This window comes from Neophocaena asiaeorientalis, unplaced genomic scaffold, assembly GCF_003031525.2.
Source record: "Neophocaena asiaeorientalis asiaeorientalis breed wild unplaced genomic scaffold, Neophocaena_asiaeorientalis_V1.1 scaffold460, whole genome shotgun sequence".
In the NCBI taxonomy this organism is placed as follows: Eukaryota; Metazoa; Chordata; class Mammalia; order Artiodactyla; family Phocoenidae; genus Neophocaena; species Neophocaena asiaeorientalis.
The window spans coordinates 399251-424906 of NW_020172461.1; the positions used below are offsets into that span (position 1 = coordinate 399251).

The window sequence follows — 25656 nt, forward strand, 5'->3', positions numbered from 1 at the left end:
AATTAACTTCCAAATAATTAAAAAATACAACTATTTGGCTTAGGAGAAATGGAATTTACCTAATCTTATCTGTAAGAACTTATGCATAATTGGGGGACAGGATTTAATATTAGTGTCATGTAATAGTAAACTCAAACAACAAATTAAGAGAGATTTTTTCTTTGATACCTGTGACAGTTACATATAGATTAAATCTTTATATGGTTGAACATTTATATTAATTTTAATCATGTTAGAAATATATTGTACTAAGAAACAGATCTTCAGTTCAATATATTACAAAGTATAAACTTTTTTTAACATTTAAATGTTAATGAGTCTGCATTCATCAGGATATCCTTTCTTTATTAATATGCATAGTACATATTACACATCCACTTTTGTTTTTTGGGTTTTTTAAATGTATTTATTTACTTTTGGCTGTGTTGGGTCTTTGTTGCTGCGCGCGGGCTTTCTCTAGTTGCGGCGAGCGGAGGCTACTCTTAGTTGTGGTGTGTGGGCTTCTCATTGCGTTGGCTTCTCTTGTTGCAGAGCATGGGCTCTAGGTGTGCAGGCTTCAGTAGTTGTGGCACGTGGGCTCAGTAGTTGTGGCTCACAGGCTCTACAGCACAGGCTTAGTAGTTGTGGCTCATGGGCTTGGTTGCTCCATGGCATCTGGGATCTTTCCGGACCAGGGATTGAACATGTGTCCCCTGCATTGTCAGATGGACTCTTAACCACTGTGCCACCAGGGAAGTCCCTACACACCCACTTTTGGATTAAAGTATATGTGGGTTTACTAGTAAAAGAGGTAAATTGCCAGCTGCCTTAAGAATATTTTTCCCTGAGTGTATTAAATATAAATGTGATAATGTCTTCTTACTGGCCTATTAAAAAATAACAGGAAAATAGATGAAGGTAAGTTAGGTCCTAGAATCAAGTAGGTTAATTTTCTTTATAACAAGTTGAGAGGGGGATCAAGATTGTGGAGGAGTAGGAAGCAGAGTTCAACGTCCTCCACAGGAACATTAAAAATACATCTACAAATGGAACAATTCACACAGAACAGCTACTGAGTGCTGACAGAAGACCTCAGATGTCTGAAAAGACCGGGTAGGACAAGAGGAAAAAGAAAAAGAAAGAATCAGGATGGGGCCTGCGCCTCGGGGAGGGAGCTGTGAAGGAGGAAAGATTCCTGAACCTTGGGAAGGCTCCTCATCAGCGGAGAAATTAGACTGGATGGAGGGGGGAGTTATGGAGGCTAAAAAGGGTAGAGCAGCAACTGGTTTGTGGAAAGCAAAACAGAGAGTGACCTGCACAGAGAGTGGGCACCGCCACCCTGTGCTCCCCAACCTGAGATATTCCTCTGTTGGTGTGGGTGGGGGTCGGGTGCTGAAGCTCACACTACAAAGCTCAGTCCCAGGGAGAGGACCAGGATTAGGTGTGGAAACAGCCTGAACAGTTCAGGCTGTGGCAACTGAGGGTGTATTAGGAAGAAGCCTGGGCCCTCCAGAGAGGCAAGCCACCATTATTGGGAGAGGCATGAGGAGAGGGGCAGGACCACCATAAAAGCTCCTTTCCCTGTGAGCACTCCCAGGCAACAGGACTCCGCCTACAGGAGCTCTGGGAATGGGAGCGAATTTCTGCCACCATCTTGGGCTGCAGAGGCTGGCACTGGCTGCCTCTTCCAGGCCCTGCCCCTGCTGACCTGGAAGGGCGCAGACAGTTCCCCAAACTAGAAATTCTGCCAGTGGGTCGCAGGACCCGCTCCACTGACCAAGAATGGTGCAGATAGTTTCCCCCACTGGGAATTTTGCCAGCAGGCCACAGAACCTGTCCCCACTGACAGACAGATCCAGCCACTGGGAATTCTGCCAGTGGGCCCAGGACCTTCCCACTGTCCTGGAAGGGCACGGATAGTTTTCGTGACTGCGAAATCTATCAGTGGGTGCCAGAACCCACCTGACTGTCCTGGGAGGGGACAGATAGCTGTCCCTGCTAGGAGAGCTGTCAGTGGGCGCCCGGACCTGCCCCACTGTCCTGGCAAGGTGTAGAAAGCTTCCACAACTGGGAAATCCATCAGTGGGTGCTGGAACCCACCCTGCTGTCCCAGGAGGGCATGGATAGCTCTCCCTACTAGGAAATCTGTCAGTGGGTGCTGGGACCTGCCCCACTGCCCTGGGAGGATGCAGATAACTCCCCCCACTAGGAAAATCATCAGCAGGTGCCAGGATCTGCCCCACCATCCCAGGAGCACACAGAAACCTCTCACTACTAGGAAATCTGCCAGTGGGTGCCATGACCCACCCTGCTGTGCCAGGAGGGCATAGATAGCCCCTCTCACTAGGAAATTAGCCCAGAGGAGGGACTGAAATCACAGCTGAAGCCCAGGGCTATGTGACTAATGAAGAAGAGCTGAAATCTCTCCTTGTGGCTGTGTGAACTGCAGAGTTACACTTCCACTACCAGCTTCCTAAATTCAGCACCTGCAAAACAGCTGAAAAGACAAGTGTTCCTGCAGCTGGGATGGGTCTGGAGTTAGCAGCTCTGGGCTCTGTGGGCATGTACACGTTGGGGGTAGGGGCAGACCAGAGTTTGAGCTGCCTCCATAGCTCCCACAGCGGGTCCAGGTGCATGACCACTATAGTACTGGGGCTTAACCTCAGTGGACCTGTTCCAGTGGACAAGTGAAACCAATGCCTAAGAGTCACCAGGGCCAATTTCTGGCATACTCACAGTTAAGGCGGGACCGAGAGTGGTGCCAACAACAATATACTTTGTGAGCCCGCACAACAGGCAAAAGGGGACACAACAGAGCACATTCACAGGTGAACAGTTCCAAAGGAGGAAAACTCAGTGGCTTCCCTCCAAGTGGGAGTACTCCAATCCCACCTACCTCATACCACAGATCAGAATCACAGCTAAGAAACAGATCTGGGACCTCTACTACAACAACTAGGGAGCAGGCCTCACCCCTGACAAGGCAGTGACAACCACAAAGCAAAGAGGAGGCCCTGCTCCATATCTAGGGCAGGATCTGATCACCACAACACCAATCAAACCCCCATCAAGGGGATAACAGCACAAGCCTCTGGACCAAATTCACCCACCAGGGGGCAGACTCCAGAAGCAAGAGGAACTGCAGTCCTGCAACCTGTGGAAATGGGACCACAACACAGTAAGTTTGACAGAATGAGGCGACAAAGAAATATGTTGCAGATGAAGGAGCAAGATAAAAACAAGAACAACTAAATGAAGAAGAGATAAGCAATCTATCTGAAAAAGAATTCAGAGTCATGATAGTAAAGATCATCCAAAATCTCTGAAACAGAATGGAGGCATGGAGCAAGAACATAAAAGAAAAGTTGAACAAAGATGTAGAAGAACTAAATAACATACAGAGATGAACAAGACAATTACCAAAATGAAAAATACACTAGAAGGAATCAATAGCAGAATAATTGAGGCAGAAGAACAGATAAGTGACCTGGAAGACAGAATGGTGGTAATCTCTGCCACAGAGCAGAAGATAGTCCATGCTAATGGAAATCAAAAGAAAGCTGGAGTAGCAATACTCATGTCAGACAAAATAGACTTTAAAATAAAGACTCTTACAAGAGACAAGGAAGGACTCTACATAATGATCAATGGATCAATCCAAGAAGAAGATATAACAATTATAAGTATTTATGCACCCAACATAGGAGCACCTCAATACATAAGGCAAATGCTAACAGCCAAAAAAGGGGAAGTTGACGGTAACACAATAATGGTGGGGGACTTTAACACCCCGCTTCACCAATGGAAAGATCATCCAGACAGAAAATTAGTAAGGAAACACAAGCCTTAAGTAACACATTAGACCAGATAGAATTAATTTTTATCGGACATTCCATCTGAAAGCAGCAGAATACACTTTCTTCTCGAGTGCTCATGGACCATTCTCCAGGATAGACCACATCTTGGGTCATAAATCAAGCCTTGGTAAATTTAAGAAAATTGAAATCATATCAAGCATCTTTTCTGACCACAATGCTATGAGATTAGAAATAAATTACAGGGAGAACCCTCCTACACTGCTAGTGGGAATGTAAATTGATACAACCACTATGGAAAACAGTATGTAGGTTCCTAAAAATACTAAAAATAGAACTACCATATGATCCAGCAATCCCACTACTGGGCATATACCCTGAGAAAACCATAATTCAAAAAGAGACATGCACCACAATGTTCATTGCAGCACTATTTACAATAGCCAGGACATGGAACTAACCTAAATGTCCATCGACAGATGAATGGATAAAGAAGATGTGGCACATATATACAATGGAATATTACTCAGCCATAAAAAGAAATGAAATTGAGTTATTTGTAATGAGGTGGATGGCCCTAGAGTCTGTCATACAGAGTGAAGTAAGTCAGAAAGAGAAAAACAAATACTGTATGCTAACGCATATATATGGAATCTAAAAAAAAAAATGGTACTGATGAACCTAGTTGCAGGGCAGGAATAAAGAGGTAGACATAGAGAATGGACTTGATGACACAGGGTGGGAGGGTGAAGCTGGGGCAAAGTGAGAGTAGCATCAATGTATATACACTACTGAATATAAAATAGTTGGCTGGTGGGAAACAGCAGCATAGCACAGGGAGATTGGCTTGGTGCTTTGCTATGACCTAGAGGGGTGGGATAGGGAGGATGGGAGGGAGGCTCAAGAGGGAGGGAATATGGGGACATGTGTATGCATATGGCTGAATCGCTTTGTTGTGCAACAGAAACTAACATGGTATTGTGAAGCAATTATACTCCAACAAAGATGTATTTAAAAAAAGAAAGAAAAATCAATTACAGGAAAAAAACAGTAAAAAACACGAACACATGGAACCTAAACAATACACTACTAAATAACCAATGGATCACTGAAGCAATCAAAAAATACCTAGAAATAGATGATAATGAAAACATGATGACCCAAAACCAATGGGATGAAGCAAAAGCAGTTCTAAGAGAGAAGTTTATAGCAATACAGTCCCACATCAAGAAATAAGAAATATCTCACATAAACAACCTAACCTTACACCTAAAGCAACTAGAGAAAGAAGAACAAACAAAACCCAAAGCTAGTAGAAGGAAAGATCAGAACGGAAATAAATGAAATAGAAGTGAAGAAACCAATAGCAAAGGTCAAAGAAACTAACAGGTGGTTCTTAGAGAAGATAAACAAAATTGATAAACCTTTAGCCAGACTCATCAAGAAAAAAAGGGAGAGGACTCAAATCAGTAAAATTAGAAATGAAAAAGAAGTTGCAACTGACACTGCAGGAAGACAGAGTATCATAAGAGAATACTACAAACAGCTATATGCCAATAATATGGACAACCTGGAAGAAATGGATAAATTCTTAGAAAGGTACAACCTTCTAAGACTGAACCAGGAAGAAATAGAAAATGTGAACAGACCAATCACAAGTAATGAAATTGAAACTGTGATTAAAAATCTTTCAACAGGGACTTCCCTGGTGGCACAGTGGTTAAGAATCACCCTGCCAATGCAGAGGACATGAGTTTGATCCCTGGTCCTGGCAGATTCCACATGCTGTGGAGCAACTAAGCTGGTGCGCCACAACTACTGAGCCTGTGCACTAGATCCCACAAGCCACAACTACTGAGCCCATGTGCCATGACTGCTGAAGACCGCACACCCTAGAGCTCGTGCACTGCAACTACTGAAACCTGCGTGCCTAGAGCCCGTGCTCTGTAACAGGAGAAACCACTGCAATGAGAAGCCCGCGCACCTCAAGACAGAGGAGCCCCCACTTGCCGCAACTAGAGAAAGCCTGCGCACAGCAACGAAGACCCAACGTAGCCAAAACAAACAAACAAACAAACAAAAATCTTCCAACAAACAAAAGTCTAAGACCAGATGGCTTCACAGGTGAATTCTATCAAACATTTAGAGAAGAGCTAATACCTATCCTTCTCAAACTCTCCCAAAAAATCGCAGAGGAAGGAACACTCCCAAGCTCATTCTATGAGGCCACTATCACCTTGATACCAAAACCAGACAAAGATATCACAAAAAAAGAAAATTACAGGCCAATATCACTGATGAACATAGACACAAAAATCCTCAACAAAATACTAGCAAGCAGAATCCAACAACAAATTTAAAGGTTCATACACCATGATCAAGTGGGATTTATCCCAGGGATGCAAAAAGATTTTTCAATATATGCAAATCAATCAATGTAATATACAAATTAAAGAATAAAAACCATATGATCATCTAAAGAGATGAAGAAAAAGCTTTTGGCAAAATTCAACACCGATTTATGATAAAAACTCTCCAGAAAGTGGGCATAGAGGGAACCTACCTCAACATAATAAAGGCCATATATGACAAACCCACAGCAAACATCATTCTCAATGGTGAAAAACTGAAAGCATTTCCTCTCAGATCAGGAACAAGGCAAGGATATCCACTCTTGCCACTGTTATTCCACATAGTTTTAGAAGTCCTAGCCACAGCAATCAGAGAAGGAAAAGAAATAAAAGGAATACAAATTGGAAAAGAAGAACCATATTCCCCAACACCATACACAAAAGTAAACTCAAAATTGATCAAAGACCTAAATGTAAGGCCGGACACTGTAGAATTCTGAGGAAAACATAGGCAGAATACTCTTCAACATAAATCGCAGCAAGATCTTTTTTGATCCACCTCCTAGAGAAATGAAAATTAAAACAAAAATAAATGGGATCTAAGTAAACTTAAAAGCTTTTGCATAGCAAAGGAAAACATAAACAAAACAAAAACCCCTCAGAATGGGAGAAAATATTTGCAAACGAAGCAACCAACAAGGGATTAATCTCCAAAATATACAAACAGCTCATGCAGCTCAGTGTATCAAAAACAAAAAACAAAACAACCCAATCAAAAAGTGGGAGGAAGATCTAAATAGACATTTCTCCAAAAAAGACATACAGATGCCCAACAAACACATGAAATGATGCTCAACATCATTAATTATTGGAGAAATGCAAATCAAAACTACAATGAGGTATCACATCACACCAGTCACAATGGCCATCATCAAAATATCTACAAACAATAAATGCTGGAGAGGATATGGAGAAAAGGGAACCCTCCTACACTGTTGGTAGGAATGTAAATTAGTACAGCCACTATGGAGAACAGTATGGAGGTTCCATAAAAAACTAAAAATATAACTACCATACATATGACCCAGCAATCCCACTCCTAGGCATATACCCATGGAAAACCATGATTCCAAAAGATACATGCACCCCAATGTTCATTGCATCACTATTTACAATAGCCAGGACATGGAAGCAACCTAAATGTCCATCAACAGAGGAATGGGTAAAGAAGATGTGGTACACATATACAATGGAATATTTACTCAGCCATAAAAAGGAACAAAATAGTGCCATTTGCAGAGGCGTGGATAGACCTAGAGACTGTCATACAGAGTGAAGTAAGTCAGGAGAAAAATATCATATAATATTGCTTATACGTGGAATCTAGAAAAATGGTACAGATGAACTTATTTGCAAAGCTGAAATAGAGACACAAACTTATGGATACCCGGGGGGAAGGGGGAGGGATAAATTGGGAGATTGGGATTGACATATACACACCACTATGTGTAAAATAGATAACTAATGAGAACCTACTGTATAGCACAGGAAACTCTACTCAATGCTCTGTGGTGACCTTAATGGGAAGGAAATCTAAAAAAGAGGGGATGTAATGTATACATATAAATGATTCCCTTTGCTGTACAGCAGAAACTAACAAAACATTGTTAAGCAACTATACTCCAATAAAAATTAATTTTAAAAAAGTTGAGAACTTCCCTGGTGGTGCTGTGGTTAAGAATCTGCCTGCCAATGCAGGGGACACGGGTTCAAGCCCTGGTCCGGGAAGATCCCACATGCCATGGAGTAACTAAGTCCATGCGCCACAACTACTGAGCCTGTGCTCTAGAGCCTGCAAGCCACAACTACTGAGCCCACATGCCACAACTACTGAAGCCTGCGCTCCTAGAGCCCATGCTCCACAACAAGAGAAGCCACCAAAGACCCAACGCAGCCAAAAATAAATAATAAATAAATAAATAAATTTATTTCCAAAAAGTTGAAAGGAAAACTGAGATTATGAAAAATATTTTGACTCTCAAGTTATTGAGCATCACTGACTTTCACTGGTAAATGAAGTTCAGCAAATTGGCAAATTTCATTGCCCCTTTTTCTGACTGTTTACTGATTAAAGGAATGGTTGCTGCAAATATTTACACCAAGACATAGTTAGGGAACAGTTGGTTAAGTGGCCTCCAAAACATTTTCAAAAACTAGAATAAAAATAATTTTACAAATTTATTTGGGATTATCCCTTGGAAGGAACCAAACACCAGTGTATTCTTTCTTGTAGCCTCAGTCTACTTCTTGCCATTTCCTTTCTCTCATTAGTACTCATATCTTTTAGATGGGCCATGGTTCCTCTCTCTCTTTGATTAAGCTTCTGTGATTTTTAACCTGTGAGCACAGATATCAGTTCTTCTTTTCAAGAAAGGAATTGAGAATAACTGTACGTGACAATTTAATCTCGGTCATGTATGATTTGAACTTGAACTATTTAGGCACAACCTCAACTAGTGTATTCTAGGAGCTAACTGAATGATGCTGTGTGTCTTAGTTCAGGCTGTTCTAACAGGGTACCAGAGACTGGGTGGCTTATAAAGGGCAGAAATTTATTTGTCACAGTTCCAGAGCCTGGAAGTCTGAGATCAGCATGCCAGCAAGGTTGAGTTCTGGTGAGAGCCCTCTTCTGGGTTGCACACTGACAGCTTCTCTTTGTATCCTCACGTGGTAGAGAGCAGAGAGAGGAAGCAAGCTGTCTTATGAGTCTCATGAAGGCATTAATTCCATTCATGAGGGCTCCAGCCTCCTAACTTCATCCAATCCTAATGACCTCCCAAACACCCCCGCTTCCTAATACCATTACATTGAGGGTTAGAGTTTCCATGTATGAATTTTGGATACATACAAACATTCAGTCTGGTGATAAGATCCCAAGGTATTGTGGTTATGGCAGGGGTTCATCAGAATATTTTTCATTCCCAACATTTATTTGAGGATAAAGAACACATTCCTTGATGCTGCCTTCATTTATTATGGCACATTCATCCTGAATTGATTACTAATTAAGTGTTACAATGCTACTGTGAACAAGATCACCAAGGACCTACCAGACAGATTCCACAGACTTTAGTCTTTATCAAAAATGATGATGATACCAGCTACAAATTCCTTTGCTTTTTCTGAGGGACTTATTTAATCCTTCCAACATAGTTGAAACTGACTTGTTAATATTCTCATTTCCAAAGAGCCACCTGCTAAGAGTTTATATAAATAAAACAATCTAATAAGTAAATGGCAAATCCAGGTTTCAAAACCTAATATGTCAGATTCCAAACTCCACCTCCCTATCCACACCATAGACACCTGTGCAAATCACATGTATTGAACCATCACTTATTTTCTGGAAAGCCCTATACTTTACTTCTAACACACTAATGTTCACTTGTTGTCTCATACCTCACTGTTACAAATTCTCTATGTTTTCAGTAATTTATCATCCACGTCCAAATGTGGAGATGAGTTGACCAAATAACAAATATTCTGATTATTTTATACAACAAATAAAATGAAATTATCAACTGGCAATTACTTCTGAGATCCTAGTGATCAATAAAATTAATAATTCTAATAAATATAAAATAAACACATTTAATTATCCCCGGTGATTCATGTAGATTGCTCCATTATTTCACACCATAAATTTATGAGATGCGTGATAGACAAGACCCTTGAGAGTTATGGCCCCTGCACCAGATAGTGATTGAATTACAAACATTTCAGGGAGTCCTCTGTGGAAAACACAGAGCTAATGGCTCTGTGGATTCAAGGTAACAAAAACCTATCTTATGCTACCAACTTACATGAATATGGGAAATGATTGGAGGAAGAAATTAAGACGACATTCACTAATGGGTAAAATGTGGGGAACAGAGCAGAGCATCACCAGTGCCATCAACAGAGAGACCAGAAGTCCAGAAGTTTAGCACTTCACCTGGACCACAGTGAAACTAAGTGCATCCCCTCAACTCAGCAATGTGCTCAGAGCTCCAAAAGATGGGTTTTATTTACTGCCTGATTCACAGCACAGGCTGATTACTATGAGTCCATGAGCTTCTCCCATGTTTCCTTTCCTTCTAGAACATGTTCCTTCATGTCTATGTGGTTATGCTGCAGTGGGACCACAACGTCAGGACTATTATAGACATTGCCCTTTCTTTCCACCATTTTTTTACTGGAGACCTATAGTCCTCCACAGGCTGGGCCAGTATCCCCAGGAATACTGGTTCTTTTCAGGAGAATATGGATGTGGAGGTCCTAATTCCAAGAGAATTGTATTTTCTCAGCAACACCTCACTCACAAGGGAGAGATCACATCTAGTCACACCCTCTCCTCTAGAGTGACAGAGTCCCCTTCCTAACCTGGACTCCCTGCCTGAGGGCACGCTCACCACATCCCTGCCCCTCAAGAAAAGCTGAAGTCACAGCCCTCGTGCTGTGTGTTATTTTCAGTAGACAGCTTTGGCGAACAAGGAAGGGACCCAGAACAGACTTCTTTCCTTCACCTCAACTCTATGAGGATATGGAGCGTTGGTACCAGTAGCGCCTCTTGTGCCCATCCACCTTCCTGCAGAGTCCAGATGAATCTGGGTGAGTGTCTCCTGGTTCTTGAATCTCCCAATTCTTGGTTGATGATCCTGAGTTTTATTTGGTAGTATATACCAGATACCTGCCCCTCAATTGAAGGATCCTCGGGGGGAGTGCCCCCAACTGAAAGAAACTTCGGAGCCTGTTTGAAAGACACTGGGAATAAAGTGCCCCCCTCCCCATTTGAAAGATACTGAGATAGCCCAGGTGAAAGATACCAGGATTTGCTCAGTTGAAAGACACAGAGCCTTCTGGGCTGACTGGTTAGGTAGGAGGCTGACCTGACATCTTTCCTCAATTCAGCTACCCTAACAGAATTGGTCAGGATAAGAGTGAAGATATCACATAATAGCTTTGCTCCTAAGAAGAGGGACTTCTTCTTCAATGCTTTCTGAAGATCGTTCTTCCCTGGTTGACTCCTAAGTGCACTGACTACTCCATCTCTGTGCCCTTTCCAGGCTTTTCTTCTCTGTCTCAGTCATAAAAGTTGAAGGTTTTCAGAAGCTTTAGGTCATCTTCTCATTCTACACATCTACTCCTAAGGAAGGACATCTGTTACCATGTCCTGATTTCCAAATAGGCAACAAACAGTTGCAAATTAATATATCCAGAATGTACATTGTTGTAGTTTCCAGATCCACATGTTCATCTATCAATGGGAAGTCTGCTTTTAGATGTTTCTTGGGCACTTTATAGACTACATCTGTTTTTCCCCTTCTTGACATCCCTCCCTTCTGTTTCTGGTGAGAGAATCCCTTGTCCTCTACTTATCATTGTAACATGAGACATAATTGAAATTCATTGATTATGATTACTATTTTTTCATCTCTTTCTTTTCCAAACTGAAAGCTCCAAAGGAAGAGGCTTTTTATTTTTTCAACTTTTGTATTCAACTTTGTATTCTCAGAACGATCACATAATCCGACATAGAAATATGAAATTTTAAAACATAACTGACTGGAAAAAATGAATGAGCTAGGTGAATTCATCATAGTTTTTCAATATTGGTTGCATATTTAAGCTATTTTTAAAGAATAAACAAATCCAAGATGTATTCTGGGGAAGAATTTCATCAACTAAAGAAGAAAGTAATTTGAGAAAAGATGAAGTTGAATATACTTTGTTACATTTGAGTATATTATAAATGTGAACATGATATCATATGAACAAAACTATTTTAAACACCATACATAGTATGACTAAGATAAAGTAGATAACTACTACATGAATACATTAGACACCTTAGCATATTAATCACTGTCACTTTAAATTCCTGTCCTGATAATTCCTAAATCTAATATATCTGAGTCTAGGTCTGATGCTTGCTCCTTCTCTTCAAACTGTGTTATTCACCTTTTAGTAAGACTTGTAAATTTCTATTGAAAGTTGGACGTGATGTACTAGGTAAAAGCAACTGATGTAATCTGGCCTTTAGAATGAGGTTTTACATGTATCTTGCTAGGAGTTGGGATGTGTTTACTGTTTGCCATAGCTGTAGAAGTCAGAAGCTAAAACTTCCTCTTTTGTTGATGATTTTTTTCTCTCCTGTTGTCATGTGGTTTCCCTAGAGACTTCTTATATAAAATCATACACGTGCAGTTCTTTTCTGTTGTAATCCCCTGTTATACAGGAATCCTGTTGATGTGATGGTAGGTATGGGGAGGGGAAGTGTTCTATAATCCTATGATTAGGTCTCAGTCTTTTAGTGAGCCTGTGCCCCTGGGCTGTGACCACCAAATTTCAGATGTTTCAAAAAGTGGATTCAGATCTTTCAAATGAGGAAAGTCTTTTTGTTAAAGTCAAACTTAATGTAAATAATGTTCTTTCTAAGAATGGCATTTTAATTATGGCCTGGTCTCTGTTTTTGCCCTCTTTGTTTTATACATCAGCCACACTGCCTTATCCTTCTGTATTGGTCTTCTTGAAGATCATTTCTTAGACCTACTCAATAAGTAACCACCATGGGAGAAAGGTCTATGTCTTGTTCACTATTGTATCATCATTAGCACAGAGTACATAATAATTACAAAAGGTATAAATAGTAACAAATCATATTCTCAGATTTTCCATCAGACCTCCTTCAGAAGCTTCTGCTGACCTCCCAAAAGAACCTTATATTAAAGCAATTAATAGGCATCATTAGATTATTTAGTACATTTCTACTGAGCCTTTTGGTTCATTACTCTCCATCTCACAGTGAAGATGCCAAGCAGTGAAGATGTAGGGCATATGATGCTAGGTAAAATTAGACTTCTTTGCTTTCCTGATTTGAGTCTTTATAATTGTGTAAATTCTTTCTCATTTAGTATTATTTTGGGCAATGGTTGTCTTGCTGCTTCTGAATTATTTTATGTTTCATCTTGAAACAGAAACCAAAATAGAGCAGTAAAAATAGAAACATAAAGGGGCCATACCATTATTTTCCATAATTTTCGTTACATCTTTTTGATTTTCTTTCTCCATTCACCTTTCATAGAAAGCTGTCATTGCATTGGATGCACTGAGGCAAAAGGAAAACAAATGCAACTCTGACTATGATGAGAGTGAAAGAAGTAAAGTGACTCTCCAGGTGAAACAATGACAATGGGAGTTCTTCTCTTCTCTTGTCACTCTTCCACCTACTCCAGTATGGTTTCTGCTGATGAATTCCACCAAATCAGCTCTCACTAAGGTCAGTGCCATCTGTTTCCCCTGTAGTGGATGATTTCAATCTACAGAGCAGCTTAGTGACATTCAACATCCTATTAATCAAACTGATGGTAAATCATTGTAAGTAATTAAATATGTCATGATTTATAGTATATCAAATATTAAACATGTTGATGTGAGTTGTCAAGACATCAAATCCATGGAGTCTCTTCAGAGACAAAAATATTTCAAAAAAGGGAAAACCACGCCAAGAAAAAATAAGCCACTTCCATTCTAGGTCCCACCCCATTTCTCTCCTCCACTTCCTAAGGAAAACTTCTCAAACCAATTTTCTATACAAACTGTCATTGCCTTCTCTTATTCACCCTTCCACCTTCTCCGTGATGGTTTCTGCTGATTAATTCTGCCAAACAGGCTCTCACTAAGGTCGCCAATGCCACCTATTTTCCAATGTAAGGGACAACTTCCATCCATATTTTTTACAAACGCATTGAGTCTTCTAAGCAGTTTCAGTTTGTAAACATGGTCTTATCACCGTCCTCTCTCCTCTGTTATCATATGGCCACTCCACCTCTGCTTCCTTTGTGGTGTCCCCTCCCTTTTAAGGTTGGAAGTCATAGGACTCATTTTATTTCTTTTTAAAAATTTATTTATTTAGGCTGCATTGGGTCTTTGTTGCTGCGCTCAGGCTTTTCTCTAGTTGCAGCGAGCGGGGGCTACTTTTTGTTGGGGTGCGCAGGCTTCTCACTGTGGTGGCTTCTCATTGCAGAGCACGGGCTCTAGGCATGCAGGCTTCAGTAGTGGTGGCTCATGGGCTCTAGAGCGCAGGCTCAGTAGTTGTGGCGCATGGGCTTAGTTGCTCCACAGCATGTGGGATCTTCCCGGACCAGGGCTTGAACCCGTGTTCCCTGCATTGGCAGACAGATTCTTAACTACTGCACCACCAGGGAAGCCCCATAGGACTCATTTTAAGTCCTTTTCTCATTCTATACTCTCTTCTCATTTGACCACTTCTGTTCCTATGCCTTCCAATGAATGGAATTGCTTGTAAATTGCAAACTCAAATATCCAACAGACATTTGTAGTTAGATGTTTACCAGCCAACTACAGAGAATATCAACAACTTTTGTGTTTATATCCTCACATGGACTGATGTACCTTCTGCAGAGAGAAGTCAATTTTTTACCTTCTCATTATAGCAGTAAATCTAACATATTAATTTCTAACATTAATTAGTATTAATTTTAAACATAATAAATATTATTTATACTGTCTTTAGGTTATTCTCCCTACAAAAATCAAAGATACAAGAGAGCAGGAGGTGTATTTGTTGTGTTTACCTCTGTATCTGGAGGGATACAACCTGGCTTAGGGGAAGTCTATTTTACTTCTAACTTGAATATAATACTGATGGGTAAATGAATTGTACCATCAATTGTTTAATCAGATTGCACATTCAGCCTTGGTTTTCTTTTGTAAAGACGGAACTAATACCAGAAGTTTTCTATAGAAAGAGTTTAATGAACAAAGAAAATAATAAATTGACTAAATACAAAGAATGTATTTTTTCTCTGAAACTACAGTGTAAATGTGCACATAATATTATATGAACAAAAATAATTGTAATCTTTATAAATAGTTAAATAAATAAATATTTAAATAGATAAATAGATAGATCAGCATGGGCATCTGTGAGGGACGAGTGCCTGTAGAGTAGAACATCATGTTGCTTAATATTCCTGAAGACATTTGACAAATTAATTCAATTCAGGGCATGATGAGAGCAGAAATGAGAGTCTTTGACATGGCAGCACAGGTGGAAGTGTGGTCTCGTTAGGCAGTGAGAATCATTTCCTTGTTGAACCAGGTGTGTGTCATTCCTTCCTCCTGAGTCTTTCTTGCAAGTTTGTTGATGAAGAGAAGGATCTCATGACTTCTGCTCTGACAATCTCCCAGGCACAAGGGCTGTACTTCTTCTCTTGCAGATAGACAGTGATTCTGTGGAAGTATTTCCTCACAGCCAGGATGGAGTCCTCCTTCAGCAGGGGAGTCCCTTCCAGCCCCGCCTCCTGCATCAGACAGGCTTGCAGGTCAATGAGCTGCTGATAAAGTGCAGTGCAGAACTTGTCCAGGAGGGTCTCATCCCAAGCGGCAGCCGAGCCCTCTGTGCTGAAGAGCTGGAAGGTCTGCTGGATCATCTCATGGACGACAGAGATGGCTTGAGCCTTCTGGAACTGGTTGTCACCAAACGCGTCCTGGGGGAATCCAAAGTCATTTCTGTCCTTCAGGCAGGAGAAGGGGGAGATTCTCCTCATTTGTTGCAGGAGCATCAGGGCCCTCGTGTTCGCCAGGCTGTGGGTCTGAGGCAGGTCGCAGCCCAGAGAGCAGTTGGAGTTGCAGCTGAGCAGCACCAGGGCCAGGAATAAGAACAAGGTTGGGGCCATCGGGGACCCTGCAGATGCTGCCGGCCTGGCAGAGGTGGGGACTCAGTGAACCCTGCTCTCTAGGTTCTCTGAAGACCTTCCTTCAGGCCTGGGTCTTAAATGGGAACCCATTCGTTTCCATTTTCTAAACGTTAATTTCTACTTCTGTTTTTGATTTTCACTTTGCACTCTCCAAATGGGTTATGGCAACATTTCTCAACCATTATTTTTTCCATTATTGCCTCCTCTTCCCCTGCCCACAGAGCCTTCTTAGATAGCTTTTTCCTAATTGCCCCCCCATAAAAGTTTGAAAACACATAGGTACTGAATATTTACATACTCCATGAATATCTGCATACATAGAAAAAGGAAGTGAAAATTTTACTGTTTTTATTCAATGCAGGGTTAAGAATGAAAAAAATTTGAGCTAAACATTATATTTAAAAATTATTGAGAACTAGGGACTTCCCTGGTGGTCCAGTGGTTAAGAATCCACGCTTCCACTGCAGTGGGCACGGGTTTGATCCCTGGTCGGGGAACTAAGATCCCACATGCTACGCAGTGTGGCCAAAAAGAAAAAATAAAAAGTTATTGACAACTAATTTAACTTTATAACTAAGTTTGCAGAGTAACATTTTTTTAGTCAAAAGATATATTTGAAGAAGCTCACTGATTTTCTAAATTAAGCTCTATATTATAAACATTTTCTCATGCCATTAAAAATTACTCAGGGACTTCTCCGGTGGCGCAGTGGTTAAGAATCTGCCTGCCAATGCAGGGACACGTGTTCAAGCCCTGGTCTGAGAATATCCCACATGCCGCGGAGCAGCTAAGCCTGTGTGCCACAACTACTAAGCCTGTGGTCTGGAGCCCATGAACCACAACTACTGAACCCCGTGCGCCTAGAACCCATACTCCGCAACAAGAGAAACCACTGCAATGAGAAGCCCGGGCACCACAACAAAGAGTAGCCCCCGCTCGCCGCAACTAGAGAAAGCCCACACGCAGCAACAAAGACTCAATGCAGCCAAAAATAAATAAATAAATTTATTTTTTAAAAAAAGACAGATTTAGATAAAAGACAACTTAAAAAAAAAAAAGAATCCACCTGCCAATTCAGGGGACACGAGTTCGAGCCCTGGTCCAGGAAGATCCCACATGCTGCAGAACAACTAAGCCCGTGCGCCACAACTACTGAGCCCGTGCGCCTAGAGCCCGTGCTCCACAACAAGAGAAGCCACCACACCACAATGAAAAGTAGCCCCCGCTCGCCGCGACTAGAGAAAGCCCGTGCATAGCAACAAAGACCCAATGCAGCCAAAAATAAATAAATAAATAAACTTAAAACTATTACTCAAATAGAACATCTACAATGACTGTATAATGTTCTAGTCTATGGATGTAGCCTTAACATTTTACTTTTTTTAGATGAAGAATATTTCAAAATTGCATAATTACCAATCATGTTGGGAGAATGTCCTTCGGTATAAAATTGTACCCGATTTGACAAAGTATAATTACGAAATCAAAAGACATCACCTTTTTTAAAGTTCTTGAGACCTAAAACGAATTTGTTTTCCAGGGAGTTGCTGAAATTTATGCTAGGACTGTGGTAATGTCCATTTTATTGCTCACTTGCTAATTTTTTTTCCAGTTCAATAAAAATTTGATAACTTGTTTTACTTTGAATTTGTATAGGGTATTTGATATAGAGTGAAATTTACCTAATTATGCAGAGTAACTTTTAATGTAATATATTTACTTATATAAATACTAATATATCAAATTATAATTTCAAATAAAAATTTATATAAATATTTCATAATAGTACCAATGTATAGATATATTTTAAATAAAATCGTCAGAACTGCTAAAACCACTGAAAATTTAAATTATTTACTTAGCATTTATTTTTAGGTAATTATTAATTTTGACTCATATCATAAAATTTTTAACTTCACTAGCTGCTAGGTATTCATCTAGATATTGTCAACAGTTTTCTGTTTAGAAATAGGCATAATTAGTGATGTGCTAAATAACTTTAGTAGAATTAAATAATAAAATATAACCTATTCGTGCTTAATTCCCAAAGCCCAAATCACACCAAGGCTCAAACATAAGCAGCATCCGCAAGACAGCCAATGGCAGCTCATAAGTAAGTAAAGGACACTTCTCACATTATGACTTTGAGATCAAGCAAATGATGGCGAGAAAGTCCTGTAATGAACAGTTAAGTCGCCATAGGTTGTAGCACTGATCCTGCGTGACATTTGTTTATATTCCATGAACTCATTGTCAATGCTTCTCACATCATATACAAGAAAACCTGAAGAGCAAAATGAATACAAAGGAATAAGACTTTGTTGGATAAGGTTGACCTTTGAACACCAAAGCCATTATAATGGCTGAGATTTGTTCATACCCCAGAAAACTAATGTTTGCACCCATGGGAGCATCCCTAATGAGAATGCATAATTTAGGCAACATCAAAAATTGAATTGTTGTGATGTGGTTCGAGATTCTCCCCGGGATCGCAGTCATGGCCGCGTGCTTGTTCATCCTGGGAATGGCCACTGCGTGCATCCACAGGTTCACTAACGGGGGCAAGGAAAAAAGGGTTGCCCATTATTCATAACAGTGGAATTTGATGGAAAGAAATAGGCGCATCTCTGCAGTTAATCGTTACCATGTGTCAAAGGGTTTGGAGAACATTGATTAAGGAAGCATTTTCCTGATTGATGAAAAATAACTCAGTTATGCTTGTCTACCCCTGCTAGAAGGTTATGCAGTGTATTGTGTAGCATGCAGTGTATCTTGTAGTGTGTAATAAAAATAAAACAAAAAAAGTAAAAAAAAAAAATTGAATCATTCTCCATATTTTTTCATTAATGTTCAAATTTCCCTAAGGACCTCCAGAAGTTCCAATCCAAGTCTGTTCTTTTAAATGGAATGAATACATCTTTGTATTTGACTCATAACTGGATAAATATTGATTATTATCATGGAAAGAATTAACTTTCATCTCCCATCTTGAATTCTTTTATTTCGCATAGGAAGTCATGTGGCCTCAGCCCTCTATATTCCTGCTCTTTACATGGTAGTATGTGATAATCTTTGGCAAATTAGCTCATTAGTAACTGGACTTTATCCATTCCCTGTATTATCCCTGGCAGCAAGCCCAGTGTAATCACGCAAGTAATTTTTTTTAATAGACTCATCTATGTATTTTTTTTTATTTTCATTGAAGTATAGTTGATTCCAATGTTTGTTAGTTTTTCTGGTGTATAGCAAAGTGATTCAGATATATATATATATTCTTTTTCAGATTCTTTTCCATTATAGTTTACTAGAAGATATTGAACATAATTTCCTGTGTTATACAGTAGGACCTTGTTGTTTTTCTATTTTATATGTAGTAGTTTGTACCTGCTAATCTCAAACTCCATTTATCCATCTCCCCCCTTTTGTTTTGGTAACCATAAGTTTGTTTTCTATGTCTGTGAATCAGTGTCTATTTTGTAAATAAGTTCATTTGTATCATTTTTTGATTCCACATATAAGTGATATCATGTGATATTTGTCTTTGTCTTACTTCACTTAGTATGATAATCTCTAGGTCCATCCATGTTGTTGCAAATGGCATTATTTCATTCTTTTATATGGCTGAGTAGTATTTCATTGTATATTTATATACCACATCTTCTCTTTCCATTCATCTGTCGATGAACATTCAGGTTCATTCCATGTCTTGGCTATTGTGAATAGTTCTGCTGTAAACATTGAAGTGCATGTATCTTTTCGAATTAGAGTTTTCTCCAGATATATGCCCAGGAGTGGGATTGCTGGATCATATAGTAACTCTAGTTTTCTTTTTTTAAGGAACATCCATCCTGTTTTCCATAGTGGCTGCACCAATTTACATTCCCATCAACAGTGTAGGAGGATTCCCTTTTCTCCAAATCCTCTCCAACATTTATTGTTTGTAGACTTTTTGATGATGGCCATTGTCACTGGTGTGAGGTGATACTTCATTGTAGTTTTGATTTGTATTTCTCTAATAATCAGCAATGTTGACATCTTTTCATGTGCTTATTGGCCATCTGTATGTCTTCTTTGGAGAAATCTCTATTCAGGTGTTCAGCCCATATTTTGATTGGGTTGTTTATTTCTATGTTACTGAGTTGTATAAGTTGTTTGTATATTTTGGGAATTAAGGCCTTGTCAGTTGCATAGCTAGCAAATATTTCCTGCCACTCCATAGCTTGTCTTTTCATTTTGTTAATGGTTTCCTTTGCTATGCAGAAGCTTATAAGTTTGATTAGGTCCCATTTGTTTATCTTTGCTTTTATTTCTATGCCTTGGGAAACTGGCTTAAGAAAATATTGCTACGATTTATGTCAGAGAATATTTTGCCTATATTTTCTTCTAGGAGTTTTATGGTGTCACGTCTTATATTTAAGTCTTTAAGCCATTTTGAGTTTATGTTTGTGTATGGTGTGAGGAAGTATTCTAACTTAATTGATTTAATTATGGCTGTCCAGCTTCCCCAAAACCACTTACTGAAGAGACTGTCTTTTCTCCATTTTACGTTCTTGCCCCCTTTGTCGAAGATTCATTGACTGTAGGTGTGTGGGTTTATTTCTGGGCTCTGTATTCTGTTCCACTGATCCATATGTCTGGTTTTGTGCCAATACCATGCCGTTTTGATTTCTCTAGCTTTGTAGCATTGTCTGAAGTCTGGAAGGGTTATACCTCCAGCTTTGTTCTTTCTCCTAAGGATTGCTTTGGCAATTCTGGGCCTTTTGTGGTTCCATATAGATTTTAGGATTATTTGTTCTAGTCCTGTGAAAGATGCCATGGGTAATTTGATAGGGATCGCACTGAATCTGTAGATTGCTTTGTGTAGTATGGCCATTAATTCTTCCCATCCAGGCCCATAGGATAACTATCCATTCCTTTGAATCATCTTCAGTTTCCTTTATCAATATTGTATAGTTCTCGGTTATAAGTCTTTCACCTCCTTGGTCAGGTTTATTCTTAAGTATTTTATTATTTTTTTGATGAGATTTTAAAAGGGATTGTATTTTTACTTTTTCCTTTGATATTTCATAAGTGTAAAGAAATGCAACAGATTTCTGTATGTTAATCTTGTATTCTGTTACCTTGCTTAATTAATTCATAAGTTCTAGTAGTTTTTGACTCAACAAGTAATTTTACTAAAGCACTTTCTGAGATTTTCTCCTCCTGCTGGCAGACATTTACGAATGACCTGCTTCCTCACAGGCATATTTACTGGGATTAAAACAGGCGATGGCTAACATTTCCACTCTACTCCTGCTGATATCAATAATGCCTACTGAGTTTATTGCTAAAATCACTTGGATTCTCTTTCCTTTAAGGTGCATATGGCTGGGGATTCAAGTTGCAAGAGCAGCACAATTTTCAGCCTGTGCCCAGAACTATATTAAACACACAAGGATGGCCTTGTCCACTAGTATGTCACAATAGAAAATAACTAGACTGGTGTCATATACAGAGCCAAGGATCTAAACTCAAACTCTCTCTGATCCTCATAGCTCACAGCAACCAGACATTTACCACATTACTCTTTTGTGGATCTTTGCTAATGTGATAATTATTACCTTTATCCTGAGATTTTTTGGAGACTCCTTACAAAAAATGATGAATATTTTCATCCTGTGTTTTCATTCCATCCCATGAGACAGTGGGCTCCTTTTCAGTTTGATTTCCAATATTTGACATATAATAATTAAAGCATTATGGCAGGTTGTAAATCAAGAGTTTGGATTCTGAGTCCTTCGTCTACTCTTTTTGCCTGCTAACCTGCTCATTCTGCTCAGTATGACTATATTCTTATTTCTAGATGTGTGTAACCTTTAAAGACCTTTAAATTCATATATTGATGTCCTAACCACCAAAGTGGTGATATCAGGTGGCGGACCCTTTGGGACATGATTATGCTGTGAAGATGGAGACCTCACAAATGGAATTAGGGCCGTTATAAAACAGGTCAAGATAAATCCCTCCCTCTTCTGCCCTGTGCTGATACAAGAAGAACTCTGCAGTGTGAGACCTGAAGCAGCCTCTCAACAGAACTGGACCACGCTGACACCCAGATCTTGGATTTCCATACTGTAGAACTGTGAGCAATACATTTCTGCTCTTTACAAACTACCCAGTCTATGCTCTTTTATTGAAGAAGCCCAAATAGTAAGATGTGACCTGACCTATTGTGTCCTCAGAATACCTCCCAGAAGTCTGTAAAATACTTAAAGGGAGAGACACCATCTTATCCAACCCCGTTTCCTAGACAGCTAGTCCAGTCCCTGTCATTTCAGGAGCTCAATCAATATTCATGTAACATCAATCCACAATAATGGTAATGATAGGAGAAATAATTATACCAACATATATTAGATAGATATGATGTGAGAAGACAATAATCTAAAGATACTTTAAAAGTTCTTCATGGTTCTACAGGGGAAGTGATAATGGAATATTGTGTGAGTTTTTTTTGTTTTTTGGGGGGTTTTTTTGGCTGTGTTGGGTCTTCGTTGCTGCGTGCGGGCTTTCTCTAGTTGCGGCAAGCGGGAGCTACTCATTGCAGTGCGCAGGCTTCTCATTGCAGTGGCTTCTCTTGTTGTGGAGCACGGGCTCTAGGTGCGCGGGCTTCAGTAGTTGTGGCGCGTGGGCTCAGTAGTTGTGGCTCGTGGGCTCTAGAACACAGGCTCAGTAGTTGTGGCGCACAGGCTTAGTTGCTCCGTGGCATGTGGGATCTTCCCGGACCAGGGCTTGAACCTGTGTCCCCTGCATTGGCAGACAGATTTTTAACCACTGTGCCACCAGGAAAGCTCCTGTGAGGTATTTTTTTAAAGATTGTTTGCAGGAATATTTTCTTCAAGTTTGCATTTCTAATATTTGGAAGATCTGGTGAGTGGAAGACTCACCCTTCACTCAGTGATTCTCAAGTACTTGCCAGGAGCTGACTGATCATTCTTTTCTCGTCTCTCTCAGGAAATAAGGAAACAACTTGTAATGTGTCTACACTTGTGGATATTTTCCTCATAGGCCATGCCTTTGGGCATCAACTTGAATGTTTCTTTCAAATAGTCTATGATGCTGTGAACTCTGAGTCACATCCATATCATCTTCCCCAAGCTGAAACTGTGGAATAAGAATTTTTTGTCAGATTGTTTTTAATGAAGTGTGTGCAAGCAAGAACATTAGTTGTTCCTCTCCACCCCGCCCAGAACGTCACTAGGACAAATAGTGTAAAAATGAAAAGTGGTCTCATGCCCTGAACTTGTCTCCTCATCCATTAGTCATCCAATAATTTCCCAACTTCTTTGCAATTAGATTACCATGAGGATAAATCCAGGCCATGTAATTTGAGCAGAAGTGCTCTTGCCGTGTATAGTGCTGGCCCTTGAAAACATCCACGCGGTCTGCCAGACTTTTTCCCTTTACCACTGAGTGGTATAGACTCAAGTACTACAGACAAATTTGGAGTCACCTGTTGATGATGGAAAAATCCACACAACAGTGGGTACCCATGTCCTCGAATCACTCTTCAGAGCAGAGCCAACCAGAATATTCACCTGATCAGGAAGGCCTGCATTGTGCCCTTAAAAGAAGAAAAGATAAATTTCTATTATGATCAAATTCCTGACAGTTTGCTGTTTACCTGTTACAGCAGCCAGCATTAAGTTAACTGACAAATACCTTTAACAACATACTATCCTAAAAACTTTTCCACAAAAAGAAAATAAACTTCGTAGGTTGAAAATAGCAATACCCCCCCAAAACCTAAACAGACCTTTTATTATTATGAAATTGTTTATTTAAGAAAAGAGATTGTGTTCTTCTGTCTAAATATATTTTTGTAAAAGTATGATTTTAATTTCAGACATTTATCAGCTTGTGAGGAAATATGAGTCAAGATTGCTTTGGAACACTAAGCAAACACTAGTCTGATTAGAGAGTGTCACAAATATAATTTTCATTTTATTTGTTGACATTTCTTTGAGGATTCTTACATGAAGGAAAGGACCTTTCAGTTTCCACTCTGACAACCTCCCAGGCACAGGGGCTGTATTCCTTTGCCTTCAGGTAGAGATGGATTCCGTGGAAATACTCCTGGGCAGCAAGTCCCAAATCGCGACAATCTAGATTGCCTTTTTTCAGCTGCTCCAGTCGGTCCAGCCTCTGATCAAGGTTAGAGAGAAGTTTATCGAGGAGGGTGTTGTTCCAAGCAGCATGGCTGCCCTCCGTGGTGAAGAGGTTGAAGTTCTGTTGGAGCATCAGTTGACAGTAAACGGGTGCCTTGAGTCGTCTGGATTTGGGTGATATTCTCTCTTTTTCAAGGAAGTTTGAAGTCGGTTCTGTCCTCTAGGCACGACTGAAAGGGGAACCTCTTCATCTGTCTTAAATATATGAAGATTTCTTTGTTGCCAAGAGAGCAAGCAGGGATGGAGCAGAGCATCACTCCTGCCACTAGCAAATAGATCTGGGCCATTGAGAATTTCAGTGAGCCACAGGGCAACGGGCGGGCACTGCTAAACAATCAGCAAAAGGTTCCTTCCCTGGGTCCTGGGACAGCGCGCTTCTCTAGGCGGCCGCAAGACGGCGCAGGATGTCTTTTTTAATCGATTTTGTTAGGGAAACGCCGATTTCTGAGAGTCTGCAGTTTTCAGCGGGTCTGGCAGCTCGAGAGAAAAGGCGTTGAAGCCTCAGAGATCAACTTTGTGCTGCTTTAATAGAGAAAAACATTCATTTCGGAAGCCCAGAGGGCTGACGAAGGAACTTTGTCGCCGCCGCGCCAGCGACATTTTTGTCCGGTTGGAAGCTGGAACCCTGTATTTTCGGGGCTGCCCCTGAGTTTTGTGCTTTATTTTCGCACAGAAACTTGAGCGAGTCCATTTTGGAGAAAGAAGCCGTTTTCTGAGGGGTTTGAAGCTGGGAATCAGAGCGAGCTGGGGCCGATTTTACAGATTCGGGCTCGTTTCTGGCGCTGTGCTGCGACGGCCCAGAGAAAGGGGAACGCGGCGGCGGCGATGGGACGCCCGGACAGGGTGGGGACGCCCTGGGGGTGAGTCGGAGCGCGACCACCACTGGGGCCGGGGACGCGGGAGCTGAGCGCCTCTGTAGATGCTCTGGGACTTCATGGTGTCTTTCAAGGATACAGCGTTAACGTGGGGGAGGAAGTACTGAATAACTGAAAAGTGGGAATATTTTAAAACACACAGCATTTTATTTTGAAAATTTTAAATTAAATTTATATTTAATTTATATTATGTGTAACTTAAATATTTTTTATATTTTGAAATATTTAATGAAAATATTTTAAATATTAGATATAGGATATTAAAATATATATGAGTATCAAAACACAGCATTTTATTAAACTCTATTTAAACTATAGTTTTCTTTATACTAAGACAAGAATATAATTTTACTCTCTTAGCAAATGGAAGCAAACTCATTAATATATTCAAGGTCACTTCTATACTTGACAATTTCTCGTGACTCTGTGACAGTCTTAAATAATTTTTATTTAACCCGGGTTTCTGAAACACCTCTCCCAGGACCCCATCTTGATTGCATTGTAGAAAGAAAAGGGCAGTGGTTAAGACTCTGTGCTTCTAATGCAAGGCATATGGGTTCGATCCCTGGTGGGGGAACTAAGATCCCGCATGGAGTGTAGCACACCCAAAAAAGAAGAAAGAAAGAGAGAAGAAAGAAAGAAAGAAAGAAAGAAAGAAGGAAGGAAGG

The 25656-nt window shown here is 40.2% G+C and overlaps 3 pseudogenes; 1 reads left to right on the forward strand and 2 right to left on the reverse strand.

The window, feature by feature from the left end:
• Positions 1-15315: 15315 nt before the first annotated feature.
• On the reverse strand, positions 15316-15996 carry LOC112395021 (interferon alpha-1-like; annotated as a pseudogene).
• Positions 15997-18370: 2374 nt separating this feature from the next.
• Positions 18371-18707, forward strand: LOC112395034 (NADH dehydrogenase [ubiquinone] 1 alpha subcomplex subunit 1 pseudogene; annotated as a pseudogene).
• Positions 18708-23889: 5182 nt separating this feature from the next.
• Positions 23890-24400, reverse strand: LOC112395019 (interferon alpha-H-like; annotated as a pseudogene).
• Positions 24401-25656: the final 1256 nt, after the last annotated feature.